Source organism: Dermacentor variabilis, chromosome 4 (genome assembly GCF_050947875.1).
Source record: "Dermacentor variabilis isolate Ectoservices chromosome 4, ASM5094787v1, whole genome shotgun sequence".
Classification (NCBI taxonomy): domain Eukaryota; kingdom Metazoa; phylum Arthropoda; class Arachnida; order Ixodida; family Ixodidae; genus Dermacentor; species Dermacentor variabilis.
The window spans coordinates 62,698,670-62,724,956 of record NC_134571.1 but is presented as its reverse complement, the minus strand read 5'-3'; positions in this window follow the sequence as shown (position 1 = coordinate 62,724,956).

Here is a 26,287-nt window from a genome sequence, read left to right as displayed (position 1 = left end):
CGGAAGTGCTGAGGGCCGCCAACGAGCCAGTTGTGGAAGAAGAAGACGATGCTGGAGCCAATCCTGGAGATGATAGTTTCGGGTCTTCTCACGAATACGATCCTGGGGGAACTAGCCCTTAACAGCTTGGTTGGTAATAACTTTATTGAATTGTCCGGCAGGCTTTTTGGCGACCCGGGCTCAGGTCTCCCAAGACGGTACGTCGAGATCTTGTCTCAGCGCCGCCTCGCGGGCCCGCTGGACGGCCCAGAGCTGATCGCCGAGGTCGGAGCTGCGCAGAGCGGCGGCCTACCTCAGCAATAGCCTCTCGAAGTTTAGCTCGCTTTTGCATTGGGCGTTTTATTCCCATAGAATGTGTTTGAAGTGTAGCTGTGTCCTGTTTGCATATCTCACACGTGTCTCCTTTGTGTACTTCAAGGAATAATATCCGTTTGAGGTGAAACGGGTTCGGGAATGCATTTGTTTGTAGTTGGCGTAGGGACACTGCTTGCGCCCTGTATAGGTCTTTGTGTGGTGGTGGGAATGTTCTTCTGGCTTGTTGGTACATCTTTGTGATGTCCTTGTATCTGGTCAGCCTGTCTCGCTCTGCTCGGAGGTCTTCTCGAGAGGCCGGCCGGGCGCGGTCTGTCAGCTCTCGTGCTCTGCGGGGGGACTACCTCGTTGAGGTTCGGGGATGCTTGGACGCCAGTGTTGACGTGGGCGGGAAACCTTTACAACTTCACTGTAAAAATTATGAAGATGTAACGCACATATTGGGACCTATGTAAAGAAGTTAAACAACAGATGATCATAAAACGATATAAGTATACTTGCGATTGTGGCCTAATGACTAGAGCCTATGGGCTATTGGGCTGGAGGTTCGATCCGACCATAGGGCACGTAATTTAATTTTCTTTTGTGCGAAGCATTCTATCCCTCATTCTTGGCGCTTTGTGGTGTCCGCGTCTCGCTTCGCTTTAATGAAAATAAGATAATGTGTAACCGATGGCGGAATCGGACCTCTGCCATGGAGCACAGCGTCCCGGTGCTCTAACTACTAGTCCACAGTCTCACGCATACTTATGTCGTTCCAAACGCAGTCAGGTTTTGAAACACTCGGCGCGAGCGCCACGTGCCTCATTCTCGTCCTCTTTCCTCGTGACAGCTCGCGCTTTGAGACGTCGTGTTAGACTGCACCATTTGCGGGACTGGCCCACTTTTCCCAGCACTATCTTCGTAAAAGTTTGCGCTAATTAAGAAATTGTGCGACGTTCTGCCTACTTAATGATTGCCCAAGTTAATCGTGTTCTGACATTTCTTCGCTGAAGTACAAATGTAATCGTTGTTTTAACATACCGCACATTACATAGCCATAGGCGCGTAGGAATGCATAACATGTAGTAGCCGATGATGTCACAATACGCGTTTATCCCGCTTACGCTCGTCCACTAATTATGTAGAAGTCCACAATCCTCATGTCGTAGGCTCGCGTCGAACGGCCGGCGTAGATACAGCATCACGCCTTCGATGCCATACGATCGTCTTCGATGTGGTCCTCGTCGTCGTGCTGCTGTCATCACATACCCGTACGCTAGCGAGACGCACACATACACACACACACACGCACACGCACACGCACACAGACGCTGGTCTATCTGGCATCGTTTTGCGGAACGCCCAACAATGCAGCTAGCCAGGTACCCGCCAAATGCTTCGCCTAACATCGATTCCCACGGTGCGTGGGATCTGTGCAATTTCTCGAATACGAGCTTTTCGGCAGTACAGCAGCGGCACCAAGCAGCCACGGTCAAGAAAATCCGATAGCGTTTGCAAAGAAAGGCTTCGCTATAACAATGCAGTATAGTTCTAAAAACGCTTGTGACAGAATTCCACAGTGGTGGGCAAACTGAATTTCATTGTTATCTTCTGTAATAAAAGACAACGCTGAGCAATATCTATTCGCGTGTTAGCGAGTGAAATATTCTATGCCAACGCTGAAGACGCGTGGGTTATATTACTTAGGGTAGGCGACTAACAACATGAAAAGAGCCCTGCACGCACAAAGAGGCGAGGTGCTTCTTCAAGTAATCTGGTGAGACATATGTCAATAACACTTTATTTGTTTTATCATGACCCTAAATAGAGCGTCATCCTCATGTGTTATGTGTTAAAAAAATACCCGTCGATGCAAACCCGCCCACAAGATGGGAAGTATGAGAATCGAAAAGTTCACCTCGGCTGAATTATTAGCAGTGGCGATTGCACTCGCTCACGCGGAGCGTTCTCAAAGGGACTCGGTCGTGGTCACGGACTCCCAGGAGACATGTCGCATGTTTCTCAAGGGGCACGTGACTGCGACTAGCCTCGCGATAATCCCCAAATCCTTCAACCACCATCATCGCCTACTCTGGTGCCCGGGCCACGCGGGGGTACAGGGGAACGAAAAGGCTAACGCGTTAGCTCGAGGGTTCACTAACCGAGCGACGGCGTCCTCTTCTAACCCCAACCACCCGCACTATCCCTCACAAAATTCCACCAATTTAAATGCTAAAGACATCCTTGCCCGCAGCGTGGAGTCCGCAGAAAATACCCGCCGCCTCACCCACAACTTGACGGGGAAGAGGCCGCCGATTGGCGTAAGATACAGACTGAGGTGTTCCCTCATTTAAAATTGCTAAACGCCATGTATCCCACTCATTATAGGGCCAACTGTCCTTGGTGCGGTGGCATACCTACCTTAATGCACATAACCTGGGAGTGCACTAAGCACCCTCACAGGCCAAATACCAGTAGGAGAATGGAGCAGTGGGAGGCACAGCTCGCCCGCTCCGACCTGGCAGGACAAAAGTCATTAATCAGCCAGGTCAGGCAGGCGGCAGAGGCCAGTGGGGCCCTGGACTGAGAGGCTCCGACCACCCCTCCTTCAAATCTTTACAACTGCAATAAAGTTTCTCTCTCTCTCTCTCTCCCGTGCTCGCCGCTTGACCTTCTTTTATTGCATTGGAACTGCGCTTGCAGTTCTTGTTGGCGGCCTCACAAGGCCTTGTGAGGCTGCAGTCTCTCGCTAACTGACACGTATGTTCATTAGGCGCCACATCGACTACACTCATTCTCAGGGAAGCACGGGGAACCTTGAAAGCGTAATGGATTGGACACTAATGAGGTATTGGCCTCAAAAGTGGATGCCTCTGTTTAAGCGGCACTTTGATTTTATGAGAGTCTGCATTGCGCACGTGAATTTTCCTATTGCAAATCTCATTTATTTGGCTAGTGGCTAGTGGCTGTGGCAACCTAGTGGCTGTGGCAGTACACGCTGCTGACGTCGTGGCTTCGATCCCATTGGCGGCGGCCGCATTTCGATGAGACCGAAATGCAATAACGCGCGAGGCCTTAGATTTATGTGAAGAGACCCACGTGGTCAAACTTAATCCGGTAGTGCCCCCCGGCGTAATATGTGCCTCATAATCAGATTGGGGTTTTGACACGTAATAAAACCTCAGAATTTATTTTTGAATTCTTCCTTGAATCTACACGCTGAAAGCATGCATATCCCTCTCCTCAACTATGATGTGCTCAGAGGGTCTCTGAATACGTGAGCAATCAAATAAGAATATGTCGACCGAAATTTCCGTCGTGCTACGGAAAAGTGCGAAATTCGAACGCGACACGCAAGGCAATCGTTGTTGCCGCCGTGCGGGTGATATATCTGCTGTGTACAATACATGGCTCCCTGTAGTTGGTCTATCAGTTCGTTGTATAGTCGAACACTCCCTTATTTCAGTCTTGAATTATGTGCAGTGGTGGTAAGCGAAACGTATCAGTGCTTGCCGGCACCACCCCTATATTGCATTCATTCATTTGAATGGCGAAGGTAGGCCATGTTTCGAACAATATTATTCAAGAGCACGGTTTTTCATGAAACCTTTGCCTTTGCGCTTGACGTCAGAGCCGGAAGTGCTTAGGTTATTCGAAATGTGTCGTCTTGGAACAACGAGTTTACTTTCTTTTAAAACAATCAAATTTTCTCGCATTTAGCAGCTAAGCTGTTGATGACGTAAATGTTTTCAGACGGTTTTAGACTTGAAGGAGGTTGCTGTCAGCTCTAATCATTTCCTGCCTAATATCGCGCGCGGGTATGCTCCGATATATTGCAGTTCCGGTAGATTTCTCACTGCGCAAAAGGCTTGAAACGTAGTTGTTCAGGGCATTTTAATTCCTTGTAGCAGGGATGTATTATCGCTAGTAAGTCGCCTACTTTTGTGGACCGTCACGAAATATTCAGCTTCGACCATTCACTTGCTGTCGGTGTAGTCCGTCATTTATTCTGCGTATAAAGTACGCATATATTTAAGTCTGCGCCCATTCACTTATTCTTGATATTTTGGCGACAGAGTGGGCGTAAGCTGGTGTGCCAGTCACGGTGTATGCGCCTAGATAACGTGCGCGAAACTTACTATGAGAGGAAGCAGCACTACTCCCTTTGTCATTGTTTACCGAGTGGTACTCACTCTTGCCAACGTTCCGGGATTGAAGACATTTCTTTGGAGGTTAGCGATGCAACGCTGGCGGATGAGTGAAGTCTTTTATTTTCGGGGAAAGTCATGCATATCGAATGGGCCGGCAACGCAGGCTTTTCTTATGTAGCAGTGGTCTGTAGCTTAGTGGTCTGTTCCTTATGTAGCAGGGATCGCCGTGAAAAGGGTCTATAGAGCGACAATGTCCCTGCTTAAATGATACTGTTGCGTAATGGCGCAGGCGATTTCATTGCACTCAAGCCACGGCGTCGAAGTACGGAGTTGACGACCGTTGCTCGGTGGTGAATCACAAGTTGATGCGCGAGAGTTCCTAGCGCTTGCCAACCGGTGGATAACACGCAAGGAGAAAATGGTGTCCTTGTGCTCGCACACTTTACGAGCCATCTGTCGTCATGGCGTTTCGAATTATCTGATATTGAATTTTGTACAATCTATACTTGTGTCTCGGATAGGCGCTTTCGTCTTTGAACAAATGGAATAACAAATGCTCGAAAAAGAAAAAGTAACACATGTCAAGTGCCCCCACTTTGAGTTTTATTGCGACAAATTTTCCGTCAGATAGTTCCATTGCAGCACACGCCATAGTATATACGTAGCGATAACATAGCTGCTTTCCAAGTCATATATCGGTGACGTTCTACTGTTTCTTTTTAGCCTATCAAGGCGTGTTTGAGTTTTCGCGTGGTAAGCCTGTTCACTACTTCATAATAACAAAAAAAAATTGTACTTCGTTTTTTTTTCGTCAACACAGCGACCTCAGGCTTTCTTCTCTCTCGCCCTCTCTTCTGATGTTCAGCGCGACCGTATAAAAGCTTGCTTTCTGTCAAAGCTCGTCACTCGTCGCTCGACAAGGAAATAGTCTGGAGACAGCAGCGTAAGTAAACGTTCGTGGCGTACGAGTAGCTATGAACGCCCGCACTTTTCACTCGCTAGGTAGTGTCAGCGGGGAGCGCTAACTGGTAATTTAGCTCGAGAAGACGCCCTTGAGTGTGTTCAAGTAATGAGCTCCGTTAGCAATGTAACCTGCTGTATAGCTGACAATTGAAAATCTATTGTCCAGTTGCGCCGTAGAGCAGGTGGTCAAGCGGATTATTCTGTGTACGTTGTTGGTCGCACAGACTAGTGCAAAACCAATGGGCTTCTGGCGCCAGGTCTTCCGTAACACTAGCGTGGCTAAAGTTTGCATACATATTAACAATAGCAGATGCGTTTCATCATTTGTGTACTTTCTTGGATTTCTGAGCATACTTATTCTCCGACGTTCTGAATTTTTGCTGATGTTTTGTGAATACAGCGCCGAAATGTCTTTGAACTTGTAGTATCAGTACGAACTTCTAAGAATCAATCTCTGCAAAACGTGCCACGTTCGTCGAAATCGTCGCCAGTCTCATTACTGGCATTCATATGCTTTCCTTTCTTTTGTCTGCTTTAGGCTATGGCCGCCGTCAACATGTTATTGGCACTCGTGTGCTGCGCTCTTGCTTGGCCACAGACGGCGCAATCCCTGGCTCTGCACAAAACAATGCGGACGACCACCAAGCCGTCGCTCGGAACCGTCTCCGCCATCGCGATGACTGGCACGCCTCTCGTCAACAACACTGTTGCAGAAGACGAGCCGCACACAAGGAAACCACTGAAGGACCCGCGGACAGCGAGCGGCCACAGAACTTGGGGTCCGCCCGGTTCCGTACAGAGGGCATCCATCGAAAGTGGCAGCAACGAAAGTGAACCACTGCGAGGGCCCTGGAGCGGCAGCGGCGAGAGCTCTTGGCATGTCTCCGGCTCCGGTCAGAGTGGTTCAGGCTGGTCGAGTTCAGCTAACGATACCGCTGGAAGCGGATCTGGCTGGGGCTGGGGTTCCAGCGGCGACGGTGACACCAAGAACAAGGCTTGGGGAAACGGCAGCGGTACCGGTTTGGGCGTTGGTCAAGGATTGGGATTCGGGCAGTTTAAAAAATGGGGCGCTGTGAAAGGACAAGGAAGACCCAGTGGCTGGCGTGGTGGAAGCGGCCAGGGCTTCGGACAAGGCGGTGGATGGAAAGGCGGTAACGGCCAAGGAATCGGCTGGGGCTCCGGCCAAAGCGGCGGCTCTGGATGTTGCGGCGGCTTTGGCGCTGGCCAAGGTTCCGGTCAAGGTGGCGGCTTTGGCGGCGGCCAAGGTTCCGGTCAAGGTGGCGGCTTTGGCGGCGGACAAGGTTCCGGATGGGGAGCTGGCCAAGGCTCTGGACAAGGCGGCGGCTTTGGCGGCGGTCAAGGTACCGGATGGGGAGCTGGCCAAGGCTCTGGACAAGGCGGCGGCTTCGGCGGTGGTCAAGGTAGCGGTCAAGGTACCGGATGGGGAGCTGGCCAAGGCTCTGGACAAGGCGGTGGTCAAGGTAGCGGTCAAGGTACCGGATGGGGAGCTGGCCAAGGCTCTGGACAAGGCGGCGGCTTTGGCGGCGGCCAAGGTTCTGGACAAGGCGGCGGCTTTGGCGGCGGCCAAGGTTCCGGTCAAGGCGGCGGCTTTGGCGGCGGCCAAGGTTCCGGTCAAGGCGGCGGCTTTGGCGGCGGCCAAGGTTCCGGTCAAGGCGGCGGCTTTGGCGGCGGCCAAGGTTCCGGTCAAGGTGGCGGCTTTGGCGGCGGCCAAGGTTCCGGTCAAGGTGGCGGCTTTGGCGGCGGCCAAGGTTCCGGTCAAGGTGGCGGCTTTGGCGGCGGCCAAGGTTCCGGTCAAGGTGGCGGCTTTGGCGGCGGCCAAGGTTCCGGATGGGGAGCTGGCCAAGGCTCTGGACAAGGTGGCGGCTTTGGCGGCGGTCAAGGTTCCGGATGGGGAGCTGGCCAAGGCTCTGGACAAGGCGGCGGCTTTGGCGGCGGACAAGGTACCGGATGGGGAGCTGGCCAAGGCTCTGGGCAAGGCGGCGGCTTTGGCGGTGGTCAAGGTTCCGGCTGGGGAGCTGGTGGCGGTCAAGGGTCTGGCTCTGGACATGGTGGTGGCTGGGGAAGGTGAGGTGGTAACGGCTACGAAGGACGTCATGGCCTTAGCACATGGAAACGCCAGATCAACTTGCGACAATCTGGCTGGGGTAGTTCGATCTGTCCGAATCGGCTATGCCGTCGCGCACCTTGTCGCTGTCGGTACTGTACATCGCGTCGTTGCGCTCTGCTCCAGACCCTACCTGCCGAATGGTATGCGATAGTTTGATGGCAGATGGCACACCATTACAGCATTCGACGGCCATGACGTCCCTCTTTTACAGTCCTGCGACGAGCACTTTGTGACACCTTTCTTTTTAAACGCGTGCAGTTGAACTTCTTGTGTGCCTACAGTGCTGCTTTTAAATACAATGGACATGTATACTGCGCATTCGACGAGAACTACAGAAATAAAATGTGGTACATATGACAGCAACCCTTCCGTTTTGTGTTCCATAACTGCTGGTGCATCCAGGCTGCAGCATATGTACACTGTTAACCACGGCAATCTTTGACCATGCTGAACGTAAGATGGTCCTTCCTTCCTTTTCCAGATACATATTCTTCACAACGCAGGTTCTTCACTTCCAGTGGTATGCCTTAACTAGGTCCTTTCAATTGATTACTATGGCAAAAAAGAAATCGGACTGTCCTACACACGTCCGTCGTTTCTCCACTGTCTCTTCTTCAAGCACCGTTCGTTTACCGCACACTACAACAACGAGTGCGAAACTTGCTTCCTTGTGTTTCAAATTTCACTCTATCATGTATCGAGAATGTGGCATTTCCGAGCCAGGAAAGCATGAAACTCTCATTGTGTGGATCACATACTTTTTTTTATCCAGTCATACCAAATCGCTGACCGCTCTGCGGAAAAGCGCAAGTGACTTTGCTCTCGCGGGGTTATTGGATATTTGGGAGAGAGGAGTATCGGCTGTTCCTCAAATTTCTTCCCGACACGGGGCTGGAGTGTGAATGAAGAACTGTGTGGGTTGCGAGACATTCAAATTTCACTTCCTGGATTGTCACAAACGTCAAACGAGCAGTACTGGGTCAGGTGTTGTCCGGTCATATCAATACATCTCAAGACGGCAGTCTTCGTCACTTATTTCTGATAGCTCGGCAAAGATAATTTCTCAGCAGATCTGCGTAAGTACCTGGTCACTGTTCCAATGTTCCCCATTTACATCGCAGACTAGAACATTTACAATAGAATAATTCGGCGCAGTGTTTACGTACATCACTACGCGGAGTGCCTGCAGCCCGGCTGTGGGGCGTCCTGCACTGAAGTCACAGCGCCTTTAATCTTTCTAGTCGACTCGTAGACTTGCTGCCCAAACACACACGGATCACCTGATTATACAGTGTGCGCTTTGGCCCTGCGATGAATTTTAAGAAATTTAACACCCCCCCCTCCGGGAGCAAAAAAAAAATGAAACAAAAAGAAAAGAAAAACCCGCCTCACAGATCGCTGCTCCATCGCTGTGCATGTCGACATCGGGGCGGTCATCTTTCTTCTGCTGTGTTGCAACATCCTTCCACCTGTCGGTTATTCATTAGGCCACAGTGAAACTCCTGCCAAATAAAACGTACAGCTTTTATGAATTTCATTTCACTTTTATGGTTTTCATATGAATCACCCTCGCAGATAAGCGACATACTTGTCCGCCTATAATCTGTCAAAATTTCTATGTCCATAACAATACTAGTTCATGCAATTACGAAACTGCGCCCATATTCCCCTTGGCGATCCTTACTTGCCTACATTAAAACCCTTGGACTTTCGTAAAGTAGCGTAAGCCTTTGATCTCGTCGCTATGCGCTTGGACGATAACCGTAGCGCGTTCCCTTGCGTGCTCCAGAAGCAGCCAATAGACCACGCGCAGCGCGCACGCAATTGTTCTTCGTTGCCAACAAATCAGCAAGCTTCCACACATAGCTTCCAAAATCGCCAAGGAAGTAGATAAATAGATCGGAACTTGGCGATCTGCCCTTTCTCAGTTGCCGAGCTCTTCGCTTGTTCACGCAAAGGGAAAACTAGGAGCGAACGCCTTTGAAAGAGACGCTGAAATAGCGGATTTTCCGCTTAATGTCACACGGCCGCTTAATGTAACAGGCGCATCAGGTGCGCGCAATTTAAACATTTCTCTCTTGGCGCAAACCACGAGGTGCTGCAGGCAGTTGTCGCTACTTTCAAAAGATGCAGGGGTTCTAGTCTACATGCAGTTTTCCAACCTACCGAACTTTCTGTACCCGTCAGAGATTATCGCTCTAAGGAAAACAGACATAAATTCCTGTCGATTTTCGCTATTAACTTCAGTCAATTACGTAGTTACTGTGTGACAGCGCGGTATTATGTCCGCTGGTGCCTAGTAATCTTACTTGCTTGTCCCTCATTGTCGCAATGGAATGAGCCACATTTCAGGAATTCTCGACTCATCATCATCATTATCATCATCAGCCTGGTTACGCCCACTGCAGGGCAAAGGCCTCTCCCATACTTCTCCAACTACCCCGGTCATGTACTAATTGTGCCCATGTCGTTCCTGCAAACTTCTTAATCTTATCCACCCACCTAACTTTCTTCCACCCCCTGCTACGCTTCCCTTCCCTTGGAATCCAGTCCGTAACCCGTAATGACCATCGGTTATCTTCCCTCCTCATTACATGTCCTGCCCATGCCCCCATTTCTTTTTCTTGATTTCAACTAAGATGTCATCAACTCGCGTTTGTTCCCTCACCCAATCTGCTCTTTTCTTATCCCTTAACGTTACACCTATCATTCTTCTTTCCATAGCTCGTTGCGTCGTCCTCAATATAAGTAGAACCCTTTTCTCAGAACGACAGAAAGCTGAGCTAGTTGGTAAGGATTCATTATGCAAAAAAGAAGTGAGGCGTGCAGACAGGACACAAGAGTAGAGAAGTGGACAACACGAACGCCGACTATCAACTGAAGGGAGCACTGAGGCGAAAAAAGAAAGAAGACACAAAACTCATCTGCGCATGCTCAGGAATGGTAACACCACGTGTCAGTAGGGTACACGTGCCGGTCTACGTGAGAGATAACTGTTAAGGCACTTAATCTCTTTCTTATGTAAAGTAATCGAAGGTTGACTCACGCACGCACCTCCAGCATTATAGATATGCCATGCCTCTACCATAAGACGCATATCTTCATTCTTATGTCTGTACAATATCGCGCATTCATCTAACTCTAGCGTGCAGTTACAATCTCGGCAATGTAGCGAAAGATTAGAAGGCGATCCACCGGAGAACTTCAGAATGGCTTCAGAATAGGTAGGCGTTTAGATGATAACTTATTTGTTATTACTCAGTGTATTGAAATATCAAAAGTAGAAAGCAGACCGTTATATGTGGCCTTTTTAGACATTACAGGGGACTATGACAACGTAGACTGCAAGATTTTGTGGGATATTCTGGAAGGACAAGGCTTAGGTGACGATTGTCTACAGCTTTTGAGAGAGATTTACCTAGGAAATACCGTTGGCGTTGAATGAGAAGGGATGAGGGATGAAGAGAAAGTTCTTATCAACAAGGCACTGAGGCAGGGGTGCCCTTTATCCACACTGCTGTTTATGATGTACATGGTGAGGATGGAGAGGGCGCTAGAAGGAAGTAATATCGGGTTTAATCTTTCATACAAATAGGCGGGTACAGTAGTAGAGCAGCAGCTTCGAGGTTTATTTTATGTGGACGATATTGTGTTGCTAGCTAACAAGCAAAGTGATTTGCAACGTTTGGCTAATATCTGTGGACAGGAAGGCAACAATTTAAGTTTTAACTTTAGTGTTAGAAAATCAGGTGTTATGGTATTCAATGAAAACAGTGAACAGACAGTAGAGATTCAGGGCCAGGAAATACCTCGGGTAACAGAATATAAATACCTTGGTATATGGATAAACGAAGGCAATAGATATATGGAAACACAAGAAAAAAAAATTACCGACGATTACGTTACTTCCTAATGCGAAATTTGAGCGCAGCAAATAAGCTGTTTCACCTTTTCGATAGATTGAGGCAAAGAAATCGAGCAACACATGTATGCGCTATCACAGAATTTTTTTTTTTATTTTTCACACGTATTCCTTTGACAAAGACTCCACTAACAGTTCTTGACAGTCATGAAGGAAGCTTTGTGGTCGGAGAAATAGACTGATATATGTTCGACTTGGTACACCAATGCTTGATTCTCAAAGACGAGATCTATACAAGTGCCTCGCGAGGTTGTTACAGCCGTGGGACGCGTTACGAGCGAGAGGAACGGGATGTTCTCCCGCATAAGTGTTAGGAAATTGCTGTTTGTCTTTATGTCAAGCCGCCACCGATCTGGCTCTCTGATTGCCACCGCACAGGGCGAACGGCAGCGGCAATTTCGGCTCGGGCGGTGCACATATACAGATCCGCCGCCACCGATCTGGCTCTCTGATTGCCACCGCACAGGGGTTGCATTGGAGGAGGAGCGAAGAAAGGAATTAAGTTCGAGCCGGCGCTTTGACAACCGGAGACTCGCAGGAAGAGGGGGGAGGGGGGCGGCGTGTACACCCAGCGGCAAACGATGGGGGCAGAAGCGCGCGCAGCAAGCGGACAACACGATAAAGGGAGGAGGGAAGAGATAGCAGCGACTGACTGATGCCGCTGACGCCGATAGTGAGTCAACCCCAGCTGCGGAGTTGGTTTCAGGGACAACGAATAACCGGCGCGTCGGCAACTGAAGAGCACCCTATCCGTCACACAAGAACAGGGGGGGGGACCCTTTCCTCCTCTTTCTGCATGGCGGCGACGGTGTTCTATGCAGTCACGTTATCTTGACTCTCTAGCGGCGTCAGCGGCATCCAGCGGTATCAGTCGGTCGCTGCTAGCGCTGGGGGGATGAAAGGGGGGCGGAGCTGGTTACGAGGCCGACGACGACGCGAAACCCAGGAACGGACGCCAAAGAGCTGCGCTCTGAAACAATAACAGTGAAGGGGAAGGGAAATGCAGCCATAATGAAGCACAGAGCTCTATGGGGATACAGTAGGTATACGAGGTGCTCCGAAATATGTGGAAAGGTGTAATGGTTCCAGGACTTACTTTTGGAAATATGGTTGTTTGCTTTAAATCAGGGGTACAATCAGGACTCGATAAGAACCAAAGCTCAGTGGGTCGCCTCGTATTGGGCGCTCACGAGAAGACTACAAATGAAGCTGTGCAGGGTGATATGGGCTGGACTAGTTTTGAAGTGAGGGAAGCTCGCAGTAAAATTGAGTATGAAGAACGACTGAGGAATATGGAAGAAAGTAAATTGGCTGGGAGAGTGTCGAGGTATCAATACAGGAAAAATACATTGATTCACAGTGGAGGAAAAGAACTAGGAAGCTTACCAGCAAGTATGCGGCCTGTAGGGTGGGTAACATAGCAACAAAGAACGTCCAGCGGAAAGTCAGAGAGGCCGAAATAATCTCATGGGTGGCGGCAATGGAAAAGATACCTGCAATGAGTAACTACTTAAGAGGAAAAAAACGAAATCAGGAAAGAAACATTTTATGATAACTCGAAGGGAAGCTCATTACTTTTCGAAGCGAGATCGGGGTACCTTAGAACACGCACCTATAAAGCGAGATATAAGAAGGAAGAAGACGCATGTGCTTGCTGCGGTAAAGCTAGGGAAACTATGAATCATGTTTTATTAGAATGTGAAGACATCTAGCCAGGGGTCGATTTAGGCACCACTGGCCTCCTTGAAGCCCTTTTGTTCAGCGAGAGCAGTGGAAAAGTAAACATGCCCGCAATAGGGATTAGTAAGAGGCGATTGGAGGATTGGTGGAAGAAAAGTAGGGAAACGACAAAAAACGGAGACGTACAAAAGCACAGTTCTCAATAGCGAATCATAAAATTTGGTTGTGAAAGTTCATAGTGTTTTTTGTCTTTTTTATTGTTTAACCTAAGTAGGACATTAGGCAGTATAATAGCAAGAGCTTGGTGGCGCAGCCCACCGCCCCGTTCCAAAGGGGAAGCTCATAACAGAACACCCATCCATCCATACAGACTCACTTGCCGAGTGCATGTGCCGACAAGACCAGACTTACAAGGTAAAGCTGTGTTTGACGCGCGCGCATATTTTATGCGCCACAGCAGGCTAAATGGAAGCATATTTTTATTCGTTCGCAGAGCCCTCGCCGCTAACTGCTGGCTACACAGAGAAATTACAGCTGCTTGTAGAGTTCCGGGCAACACTCGCAATGCCAGAAAATATTTCAAAGCTTTAACAGCGGTAAAGACAGACCACTGCATTAACGGCCGGACTACGGGGACACGCAGATTCCTTAAAAACAGACGGGCAGCAACCTTGCTTTGCCCCATAGGCGGAAAGTCACCATATGTGACTCCCTGTACATGGGAGTTGCCGCGAAATCCAGCACGATTTCGCAATGTTCGTGTTGAAATGTATTTTCGAGCGTGCAAAAGACATTCTTGATAAAATCCAGAATGATGTCTGGCGCCAGGGGTTGTTTTGGTCGGCGGTGCATGACAGCACGAAAAAATTTCGGGGGGGGGGGGGGCTGAACCTCCATGGCTACGCCCCTGACATATATATATATATATATATATATATATAATGTTCACTGAAGTGACGGTCTTATATACGAATTTACAAGACCTCATAGTAGGAGTCAGTTCAATTTCACAGCCGGAGTCCTCTCCCACCACCAAGAATCTGGCGTACGTCTCTCGGGGGTGTACCCTTCCTTCGTGTAATTGTCGCATACTTCGCTATCAGTAATACTGCTTCGCCTTTCCGGTGAAATTGCAGCCTCTCTCTCTCTCTCTCTCTCCTTTTTTTTGTTTTCGTTTTTCTGTGAGTCCGAGTATAAGCGTTCCTGTGCGTGAATGTTGTTGATTCTGATTTCGAGTGAACCCGGCTTGGCGTCATTTCGGTGACTGAGTTAAATATACAGGGTGTCCCAGCTATCACGTACCAAGACTTAAAGAGCAGTTGCGTTACTCGAAGGAAACGTAGTGCATATTGTTTCCAGTACAGTGGAGACCAGCCAGTAATTCTTTCATTGCTGAAGTTTAATTCGACGATTGTAATTATCTTATTCGAGAAATACTGTTCTATTTAGCAAAGTGTCAAAGAGGCATTTGTAAGCACCCCCAGGTACCTCCAAGTGACATATAACTGCTGTGATTTCAACGACACACTAATTGCGTGCAATTTTTTTCCGACTGGCAAACAAACCTCACGAAATATGAAAAATATGACGTGGCTGTGCTCCCACCCGCATCATAAAGCAGCGCCCTCAAATAAGCTGACTGAAAGCAACTGCATCAAACTGATGACTTGGAGCAACTGATGACTTGATCATGATGCCTGCAGACTTGATGCTGAGCAACTGATGACTTGGAAATTGGTGCCTGGGTGTCCAGGTTCTAAACGCGAGCATGAGGATTTGAGGCCATACATGCTAGAACATCCGTGGGTATACGCGAGGACTCAAAAATGGAGTTCTCCTCCGCTGTTTCTTGAAGCTGCCAGTTCGTTTGAGGTTTTCAATTTCTGATGATAGTCGATGCCTTTGGTCTACCGCCACACTTCCATGACTGATATACATATATTTGCGGCCGTCCTCTTGTTGTCATTTACAAATCCCAAGGCAAGGCAAGCCTTTGCACTGACGTTAATTCGCTCTTGTGGTGATAGGTTTTGTGGCAAATATATATATATATATATATATATATATATATATATATATATATATATATATATATATATCCGTGAATTTTTCTGTGCTAAGACAACAGCTATCACAGCTTGTTTCCAACACCAAACACGACGTGTTACCTCCGCCAGGGCGCGGCCGATAACGCGATAGGTCGATCACGATGTTTTTTTTTTATTTCTTTTATTTGACTTTGGATAACTCAGAGGGAGCCTGTTCGAGGGCGCTGCTTTATGATCCGGATGGGAGTGTAGTCACATGATGTTCTCCATATTTCGCACGGTTTATTTATCAGTCGGAAAAAAATTTATACGCAATTATATAGTGCATCGCTTAAAATACCGCAGCTAGATGCGCCGTAGCTGTGCGTTCGAATGCCTCCTTGACACTATCATAATTATGATAGTACGTCTCGAGTTAGATAATAATTACAATTACCTAATCAAATCTCAGTAACGGTACAATTACTGACAGCTACTCCACTGTACTGTAAACAATGCGCACTAGGTTTTCTTCGAGTAACGCATTGCTCTTTTTTTCAAAGCTTGGCGCATGATAGCTAATTTGGGCACTCTGTATATATTCATGACTTTTGCATGCAACTGACAATGTTTCCATCCCTTAGAAATGTTGTAAATTATCAGAAGAGTTTTTTTATGAGTCGCTAGCATTGCTTACTGGAAAGAGAAGCAATACTGAGAGACACAACATTCACGCGCATTCCACACGCTATTGATAAAAGTCTTTGCCAAAGGGATCACTGAAGTCTACAGTTTGTTTCATGGTCAAAAAAGCACGCAAACCAATTTGAAGCGTGGCGAACATACAGTAACATATTCAATCTATAGACATAGGGTATTCATACCTTTAGAAATATAACTTTAATTGGCTACCTCCATCTCTTTCAAAAATATAATAAACTTTGTCCCGTGTGTATGTTTAAATATGTTGCGTGGTGTTTACAGTGGAAATTTAAAACAATGTTGAAGTGAGAAAATAGGGATGAGGCAGCCGCCGCTAGTGCTTCTAAAGCGCGTGTCCTCCTATTGTCAGGATTTGCAGAAATAAAGCGAAAGCATGAACTAAAAACCGTGCACATCCGCGCCAAGAATGATGCAGTAAGCTCTTAGCCCGAGTAAACGTTCTAGTGAAATGGTCGAGGAAAGTCAAAAGAAGCCTTAAATGATTTGGTGACAAAGCTCTGGTAAAGGCACCTTAGGTGCGTGTGTGTGTAGGGAGGGGAGGGGGGGGGCTCGGGCCCCGGAGCCTCCCCCCTCCCCGCAGTCGGCGCCTATGCTTGATGCCATAAACTTGGAACAGGCGTACACAATTGGAATCAAAATGAGCGCACGCCTCTCTAGTTTCTGTGGAATATAACATGTTTGTTCTACATAGCGCCGCAGAACACCCCTAGGATACCAAAGCAAGAATGACAGCTTCCATCGGCAGAGCTGGTTGAAGCACAAGCAATGATCCACTTTTCTGCATTTGAAAGAACAATATGCCAGAGAGAATATGCCGATCTGGTGGCGGTGTATAGACCCATTTGGCGGAGTGGTTTTCCAAAGAAAAACGAGATGGCGCTTTCGGTGGCGCGCGGCACGCTGCCTCAGCAAAAGCGCCCAAATACAAAACATTTACCAGTTCTGCGGTGCTAATGTGCGAGTAGCTGTCGGAAATGCTACTCGGTGTTCGCTAACGCACTCTGCGCCATTCATACTACAAGATGTGGAGTGGTAAAGGGAAGATATGTGCAGCGGTTGGCTCAAAAATAGTGACTGGCATATTTAGGAATGGAATGAACCTGTGTGACCATGCATGTCCACGGCTGCTACACAACGACTTCCAGCATGCGTTTCCGGCCTTTCGCGATGAACGGCCATCTTCGAAGATAAACAAGTTCCCTCATCCGAACTTCAACCCCAGATCATCGGCAAGAGTGAACCCCACGTGTTACACAGTGACAAAGTGAGTAGCGTCACTTCCTCGCAAAGCAAATTTCTCGCGTGTTATCTACAAACATCTACCCCAACTCACACGCGAACTTGACTTACTCCCATTATATCACCAACTTATCAGGAATACGTGAGTGGGCGCTCAGTTTAATTAATGTACCGAAGCATGGCTGACGGCGACTACACTGACAGAACACGAATGTTTGAAGTTGAACGTTTCGCGACAGTTCACAAACTAAGCGAGTGACTAACGATAATATATCTTTGCTATAACCTTTTACAAAGTGAAGAACATCTACGTTGGAAGCTCTTGTATTCCGTAAGAACAAGTCCATCACAACTGAGCCCACCCGCGACCGATTGTGAAGAAAATAACAACCAAATAGTGGTCGCAGCGAGAAAGTTTATTGAGCCAGGAACATTACAAGCAGCTGCTTCAAAATGTTCGCCAAATAAACAACAAAGAGCAAAACACACTGTTTCGGATTTAATTCACAAGCGGAAACCATGTACAGCTTGGAATACATTTTTAGCCCCACTTCTATAGGAACACCGTATTTGCTGCTCGACCCGTTTGGACAAGGCGTAATGAGCTCTTAAAGCTCTTGCATGTCCTCTGAAGTTGTGGCCAAAACTTCGTGACATGCACCTAATCACAGCCTACGATATCCGCGGAAACAGAGGTTTGCTGAGCCGCACCAGCGTCATGTACATATATTGCGAACGCGGAGGCAACGGAGACAGCTGCGGCAAGCAATGGACGCGTCACCACGTGACCAAACATGGCGGCGTCCATGGGATCCCTATGAAAAGGGTCTATAGAGTGACAATGTCCCTGCTTATAGGACACCATTGTGTAATGGCGCAGGCGATTTCATTGCACTCAAGCCACGGCGTCGAAGAACGGAGTTGCCGACCGTTGCTCGATGGTGAATCACAAATTGATGCGCAAGAGGTCCTAGTGCTTGCTAACCGGTGGATAACTCGTAAGGAGAAAATGGTGTGCTTGTGCTCGCACACTTTACGAGCCATCTGTCGTCATGGCGTTTCGAATTATCTGATATTGAATTTTGTACAATCTATGCGTGTGTATCAGAATGGCGGTTTCGCCTCTGAATAAATGGAATAACAAACACTCGATAAAGAAAAAGGAACACATGTCAAGTGCCCCCACTTTTAGTTTTCTTGCGACAAATCTTCAGTCAGATAGTTCCATTGCAGCACACGCCATAGTATATAGGTAGCGATAACATAGATACCTTCAAACTCATCTATCGGTGACGTTCTTATGTTTATTTTTAACCTATGAAGGCGTGTCTGAGTTTTCGCTTCGTAAGCCTGTTCACTACTTCATAATAAAAAAATTATACTTCGTTTTTTTTCCGTCAGCACAGCGACCTCTGGTTTTTTTTCTAGCTCGCCCTCTCTTTCGCTGTTCAGCGCGAATGTATAAAAGCGTGCTTTCTGTCAAAGCTCGTCACTCGTGGCTCGACAAGGAAATCGTCTGGAGACAGCAGCGTAAGTAAACGTTCGTATCGTATGAGTAGCTCTGAACGCCCGCACTTTTCGCTCGCTAGGCAGTGTCAGCAGGGAGAGCTGGCTGGTAATTTAGTTCGAGAGGACGCCCTTGAGCGTGTTCAAGTAGTGCGCTGCGTTAGCAATGCAGCCTGCTGTATAGCTGACATAATCGAACTTAATTTATTGTCTAGTTGCGCCATTGAGCATTCAATTAAGCCGATAGGTATGCGTACGTTGCTGGTCGTACAGTCTGGTGCAAAGCCGATGGACTTCTGACGCCAGGTTTTCTTTCACACTAGCCTGTATTAAGTGTGCACACATCTTAAAAAATAACAGATGCGCTTCATCAGTTGTGTACTTTCTTGGTTTTCTGAGCATACTTATTCTCCGACGTTCTCAATTTTGCATGATGTTTTGTGCATACAGCGCGGAAATGTCTTTCAACTTGTAGTATCAGTACAAACTTCTAACACTTAATCTCTGCCAATCGTGCCACGTTCGTCGCATTCGTCGCAGTCTCATTGCTGGCATTCACATGCTTTCCTTTCTTTCGTCTGGTTCAGGCTATGGCCACCGTCACGATGCTGCTGGCACTCGTGTGCTGCGCTCTTGCGTGGCCGCAGATGGCGCAATGCCTGGCTCTGCACAAAACAAAGCGGACGACCGCCAAGCCGTCGCTCGTAACAAGCTCCGCTTTCGCGATGACTGGCACACCTCTCGTCAACAGCACCGTTCCGGAAGACGAGCCACTAAACAGGAAACCACTGAAGAGCCCGCGGACAGCGGGCGGCTCCAAATCTTGGGGCGTGCCCGGTTCCACACCGAGTGCATCCATCGACAGTGGCAGCAACGAAAGTGAACCACTGCGAGGGCCCTGGAGCTCCGGCTCCGGTCAGAGTGGCTCGGGTTGGTCGAGTTCAGCTAACAATACCGCTGGAAACGGATCTGGCTGGGGCTGGGGTTCCAGCGGCGATAGTGATACCAAGAACATGGCTTGGGGAAACGGCAGCGGTACAGATTGGGGCATTGCTCAAGGATCGGGATTCAGAAAGGTTAAACAATGGGGCGCTGTGAAAGGACAAGGAAAACCCAGTGGCTGGCGTGGTGGAAGCGGCCAAGGCGGTGGATGGAAAGGCGGTAATGGCTGGGGCTCGGGGCAAAGCGGCGGCTCTGGTTGTTGCGGCGGCCAAGGTTCTGGACAAGGTGGCGGCGGTCAAGGTTCTGGACAAGGTACTGGATGGGGAGCTGGACAAGGCTCTGGACAAGGTGGCGGATTTGGCGGCGGTCAAGGCTCTGGACAAGGTGGCGGATTTGGCGGCGGTCAAGGCTCTGGACAAGGTGGCGGATTTGGCGGCGGTCAAGGCTCTGGACAAGGTGGCGGATTTGGCGGCGGTCAAGGCTCTGGACAAGGTGGCGGATTTGGCGGCGGTCAAGGTTCTGGACAAGGTGGCGGCTTTGGCGGCGGTCAAGGTTCTGGACAAGGTAGTGGATGGGGAGCTGGACAAGGCTCTGGACAAGGTGGCGGCTTTGGTGGCGGCCAAGGTAGCGGTCAAGGTTCCCGCTGGGGAGCTGGCAGCGGTCAAGGATCGGGACAAGGTGGCGGCCAAGGTTCCGGCTGGGGAGCTGGCAGCGGTCAAGGCTCGGGACAAGGTGGCGGCCAAGGTTCCGGCTGGGGAGCTGGCAGCGGTCAAGGCTCGGGACAAGGTGGCGGCCAAGGTTCCGGCTGGGGAGCTGGCAGCGGTCAAGGCTCGGGGCAAGGTGGCGGCCAAGGTTCCGGCTGGGGAGCTGGCAGCGGTCAAGGCTCGGGGCAAGGTGGCGGCCAAGGTTCCGGCTGGGGAGCTGGCAGCGGTCAAGGCTCGGGGCAAGGTGGCGGCCAAGGTTCCGGCTGGGGAGCTGGCAGCGGTCAAGGCTCGGGACAAGGTGGCGGCAAAGGTTCCGGCTGGGGAGCTGGCAGCGGTCAAGGCTCGGGACAAGGTGGCGGCAAAGGTTCCGGCTGGGGAGCTGGCAGCGGTCAAGGCTCGGGACAAGGTGGCGGCAAAGGTTCCGGCTGGGGAGCTGGCAGTGGTCAAGGCTCGGGACAAGGTGGCGGCCAAGGTTCCGGCTGGGGAGCTGGCAGTGGTCAAGGATCCGGCTCTGGACACAGTGGTGGCTGGGGAAGATGAGGTGGTAACAGCTACGAAGGACGTCATGGCCTCGACTTGCGGACATCCGGCTGGGAAGTTTTATCTGTCTGGCTCGGCGATGCCATGGCGCACCTCGTCGCAAATGGCACTGTACATAGCGTCGCTGCGCTCTGCTCCAGACCCTACCTGCCGAACGGTATGCGATAATTTGATGGCAGCTGGCACGCCGTTACAACATTCCACGGCCATGACGTCCCTCTTTTACAGTCCTGCAACGAGGACTTTTTGACAACTTTCTTTTTAAATGCGTGAGATTTAACTCCTTGTGTGCCTAAAGTGCTGCTTTTAAATACAATGTACATGTACTGCGCGTTCGACGAAAACTGCAGAAATAAAATGGGGCAGATGTGACAGCAACCCTTCCGTTTTATGTCTAATAACTGCTAGTGTATCACGGCTGGTGAATACAATGTTAACTACGGCGATCTTTGACCATGCTGAACGCAAGAGGATCATCGCAATCTTTTTCCAGATGCATGTTTTTTGTACCTTCACAGCGCAGGCTATCCACTCTTAGTGGTATGGCGGAGTGCAACTATTCGGTCCTTTCAATCGATTACCGTAGCTACAAGAATCGCATTGTCCTAGATACTACCCACGTCAGTCAATTCAACTCTTCAAGCACTTTTCCGTTAGCGGACAATACACCGACGAGAGCGTAAGCCCTGCTTCCTGGTATTACAGGTATCACTTTCTTTTATACATTCAGAATGTCTCATTTACGAGGCGTGAAACTCTGAAAGCTTGGATAAATACGCACGTTCTTTACCCAGTCTTACAAAATCGCTGCTACCATTCTGCTGAAAAGCGCAAGTAATAACTCTCTCGCGGGGATATTGGATATTTGGGAGAGAGGAGTATCGGCTCTTTCTCAAATTTCTTCTGGAATGTGCATGGCGAGTTTTGTGGGTTTCGAGACATTCAAATTCCATATCCTGGATTGTCGCAAGCGTTAAACGAGCAGTACTGGGTCAGGTGTTGTCCGGTCATATCAGTACATCTCAAGTCTTCGTGGCTTAATTCTGATAGCTCGGCGAAGATAATTCTTTAGATCTGCATGAGTGCCTGCTCACTGTTGAAATGTTCCCAAATTACCCCATATGCATCACAGAATAGAACCAGCATGACTTTTCCTGCTGACGATTTGGCGCAGTGTTCCCGTCCATCACTACGCGGTACGCCTGGCCCTGTCGTTGGGCGTCCTGCAAAAAAGTTGCAGCGCATTTAATCTTTCTAGTCCACTCGTAGACTTGCTGCAAAAACACATACGAATCACCATACTACATAGTGTGCGCTTCGGTCCTGAGATGAATTGCAAGAAATATAACGCCCCCCTCGGGGCCGAAAAAGAAAGAAACCACCCCACAGATCGCTGCTCCATCGGGGTGCATGTCGACAACGGGGCGGTCGTCTTTCTCCTGCTGTGTTGCAGGAACATCCATCCACCTGCCAGTTATTCATTAGGCCATAGTGAAACTCCTGCCAAATAAATCGTACAGCTTTTATGAATTTTATTTCACTTTTAAGGTTCATACGAATCACCCGCGTAGATGCGTCATACTTTTCAGCCTAATCTGTCACAATTTCTATGTCCACAACAATACTTGTTATCGCAATTACAAAATTGCGCCCATATCCGCTTCAGCGATATTTACTTGCCTACATTAACGCCCCTGGATTTTCGAAAAGTACCGAAAGCCTTTGATCTCGTCGCTGCTTTGATTGGAGGATAACATTAGCGCGCCCCCTGGCGTGCTCCAGGAGCAGCCAACAGGACAGGTGCAGCGCGCACGCAATTGTTCTCCTTTCGCAACAAATCAGCAAACGTCCACACATAGCTTCCACAATCGCCACGGTAGTAGATACATAGATCGGAACTTGGCGATCTGCCCTTTCTCAGTTACCGGGCTCTTCACTTGTTCACGCAAAGGGAAAACTAGGAGCGAAAGCCTTTGAAAGAGACGCTGAAATAGCGGATTTTCCGCCTGTCACATGGCCGCTTAATGTAACAGGCGTATCAGCTGCGCGCAATTTAAACAATTCTCTCTTGGCACAAACCACGAGGTGCTGCCGGCAGTTGTCGCTACTTTCGAAAGATCCAGGGGTTTTAGTCTACATGCAGTTTTTCAACCTACCGGACTTTCTGTACTCGTCAGAGATTATCGCTCTAAGAAAAACAGACGAAAACTCCTGTCAATTTTCGCTGTTAACTTCAGCCAGTTATGTAGTTACTATGTGATTATAGCGCGGTATCTTATGTCCGCTGGTGCCTAGTAATCTTACTTGCTTGTCCCTCATTGTCGCAATGGAATGAGCCACATTTCAGGAATTCCCGACTATACTCCCGTGATCCCACATTAAGCAACATTCCTGGCAACACAGCAGCCGATGAAGCAGCACGACAAGCACACCACAAGGATGATGCGGCTCCGCTCCCAATATCAAAGAATGAATTACGCTCCATTGTAAGGACAACGTCTTTCAAGATGTGTAGAAACACTTGGTTTGACCAGAATTCTAAGAACTCGGACTTATACCATGCTGATCCGTTTATTGAATTCAAATTTTTATTGTCATTAGACAGAACTATGGAAACCTTTATCCATCGATTAAGGCACTGCCAACACACATCATTCCTTACACAGAATTGGCCGTGCGGAAACCCCCGAATGTGACTGTGGATTTGTAGACGAAGACATATATCACCTCCTTCTAGAGTGCCCACATCACGACACACCAAAATGCCGACTTAAATCAACCTTAACTAAATTAGACCGCAGACCTTCCAGCTTAAAGAAATTTTTGGGTCCTTGGCCCACAACGTCCTTGCAGAAAAGCGCTTTAAAAGCACTAAAGACTTTTCTTGAAGATAGCGGCATTGTTGGACGTTATTAACTATTTTATTGTTCCTTTCATTTCAATGTCGCTGTATATATGCATGCGTTTGTGAATTATTTGTGAATTACTGTATGTGATAATGCATTTACACGATGTATGTACCACCCGCTGACTAGAGACAGTGTTATAGGCGACAGTATTGTTTTTATTTTTGAGATATTTATCTACATAACTGTGGAGACATTTACCTTGTATATTATATGTACCATGTGTTTCTTACGCCATAGTCCTCCTGTGGAAACGTTGCGTGATAAGTCCTGGTGCTTGTGTGAAAAGGTCATTTGTTACGTAATCTTGAGCCCTGCTCAGTGTTGTATGATGGAACCATTCAAGAGATATGGAGTAGCCGGCACCTTAAATTTTGGGTCAATATCTCCTTATATCATATTAATAAAAAAGCCTTCGAGCCCCATCAAAGCTTCGCCGTGGAGACACCACGCTTTTACTATCGACTGTGGTTGGGCGTTGCTTTTACCAAAGCCTATGCGTTCCGCATAGGGTTGGCCAACACCGCAACATGTGACCACTGCGGCCATGAAGAATCGATTAGCCATATTTTGTGCGACTACCCGCACAGTCCACAGAGGGAATCCCTTTGCCACGAACTGTGAATATGCACCGTTTCTTCGTAGGCGGCGCCATGTTGTGAACGCAGTGGCACCGATTATGAGCAGCGCCATACTGGCTTGGGTGAAAGCGGTGTCTTGCATGGCAGGTATACGCTCGGCGGCAGCTTCTGGCGTTTGTTTTCGCGGTCGTGCGGTCTGTTTAATATGACGTGCGTCTTCTACTTGGCAACGGTTCTGTGAACGTGCTGAAGTGGTTTAAGGCGTCATGGCCGGAGTTTCTGCTGGCGTTGAGGTGGGCGGAAGACGTAGCACCATGTGTGCGCGCATATTTGAGCCTACAATCAGCCTCGGAGATCAATTGTGTATTTCTGAATGTTCTATTCACTAATGTGACCTTATTGCGGTATTATCCTTATTTCTAAGCCGCGACTTAGGAGCCATGGAACATACGCGACGATCGCAACAGCGTGGGTACCGTTCTGCTAGGATAGGAGCTGTGATGTTATACTATGATAAGCGTTCAAACTGTTCGCTGCAGGTTACATTGCGTGACTACTTGGTTCGATGGATGAGGTTTCCGCCCCTGAATAAAATAGTTTTGGCAAGTAATAGCAGCATACCTTACAGTCTGAATGAAGTTTGTCCGGCAAATGGACAGTTTATGATATGCGCGAGCGTCCTAAGCAGTGGTAGGTGCTGGATTACGGATATCTTTGTTCTATATATCGCATGGTCCAAGCATACGGCATCAGCGGTTATATATCTATAAACGTTGTGCGGCGTGACTATGCGAGGTCGTATTGCGGCGTTAGCCCATTTTCTCTTGCTTTTTCGAGAAAGTGGATGATAACCAAAATTTTTTTTTCGGTTGTGTTCATTCCGTTCTCTACGACGCACTCACACGTATTAAGGAAATCTCGTCCTCAAAAATAGCCATCGCATTCTTTTTATGCGATCCCTTTCATATATTGTGGCTTCACAGGCCAAAAAAAGACAATGCCGAAGCGCACAGTTTATGTATCGTGCTGCTTCACCAACCCCAGTGATCGCTGTGTTGAGCAGCGCCATCGGCCTCATGCAGGAAGGCCAGCGTAGACATATAGCAAATTCAAGACTACTAGACTTGAAATGAGCGAGAACGATGCCGGTGCATCATATATTTGATAGCGCTTGCCGCTTATATGTTTCGTGGTTGCCTCAGGTTTGCCGTGCATGAGCATGCGCTCTTATGCTTTATGTTTTACTCCCTATGCCACGCGATCAGACAGTGAGCTGATTTATCATTTAATGCTGGTGATACAGAGACACCGGTTTTCTTCGTTGAATTAAAACGGATATAAGCAAAATAGTTCACAACACATACACACACCGCGACTGATAATGTGCGTACACCGCGGCTGATAGAGCGCGTCACATTTTTGCGCACCCAAGATATATTTCCGCCTACTGTAGTTACCGATGCACCGAAAGGCTTCCCTGACGACCTTATATGAACGGACATGGCGTAAATTTCACAAAGTACGATCTAAAACATCTCGAAATCGTTCCGCAGCACGCGACAGCAATACTTTCAAGCAGCATCGCGCCTGATCGCCCAAGCGAGAGAGGAGGAAAGGCTCTCTGCGCGCCCTATCCTCCTCGCCCGATGAAAAGGTCTATATACGTGTAAGCTTTGGGCAGATCGAAAATTTTTGAAGAGTTGTCGCGTGTCGCAATAGCGAATCGGACAGCGACAATGACAGGTTGAGCCTCGTATTTGTCTTTGCGCGATTTGGTGCACCATCTGCGCTACCAACAGACACCTATGGCGAGATAAATCGGCCAGACGTGACAGCAGAATTACGAAAACTAAGACAGCGGCCTTTTCCCTAGCTTTTATTGACGTAATCTTATATTGTCTTCCGCGAACGCGCTGTCGAGAGGTGGCGTGCGAGTAAAAAGAGAGACTCACTTGCGAACTGCATGTGCCGACAAGACCAG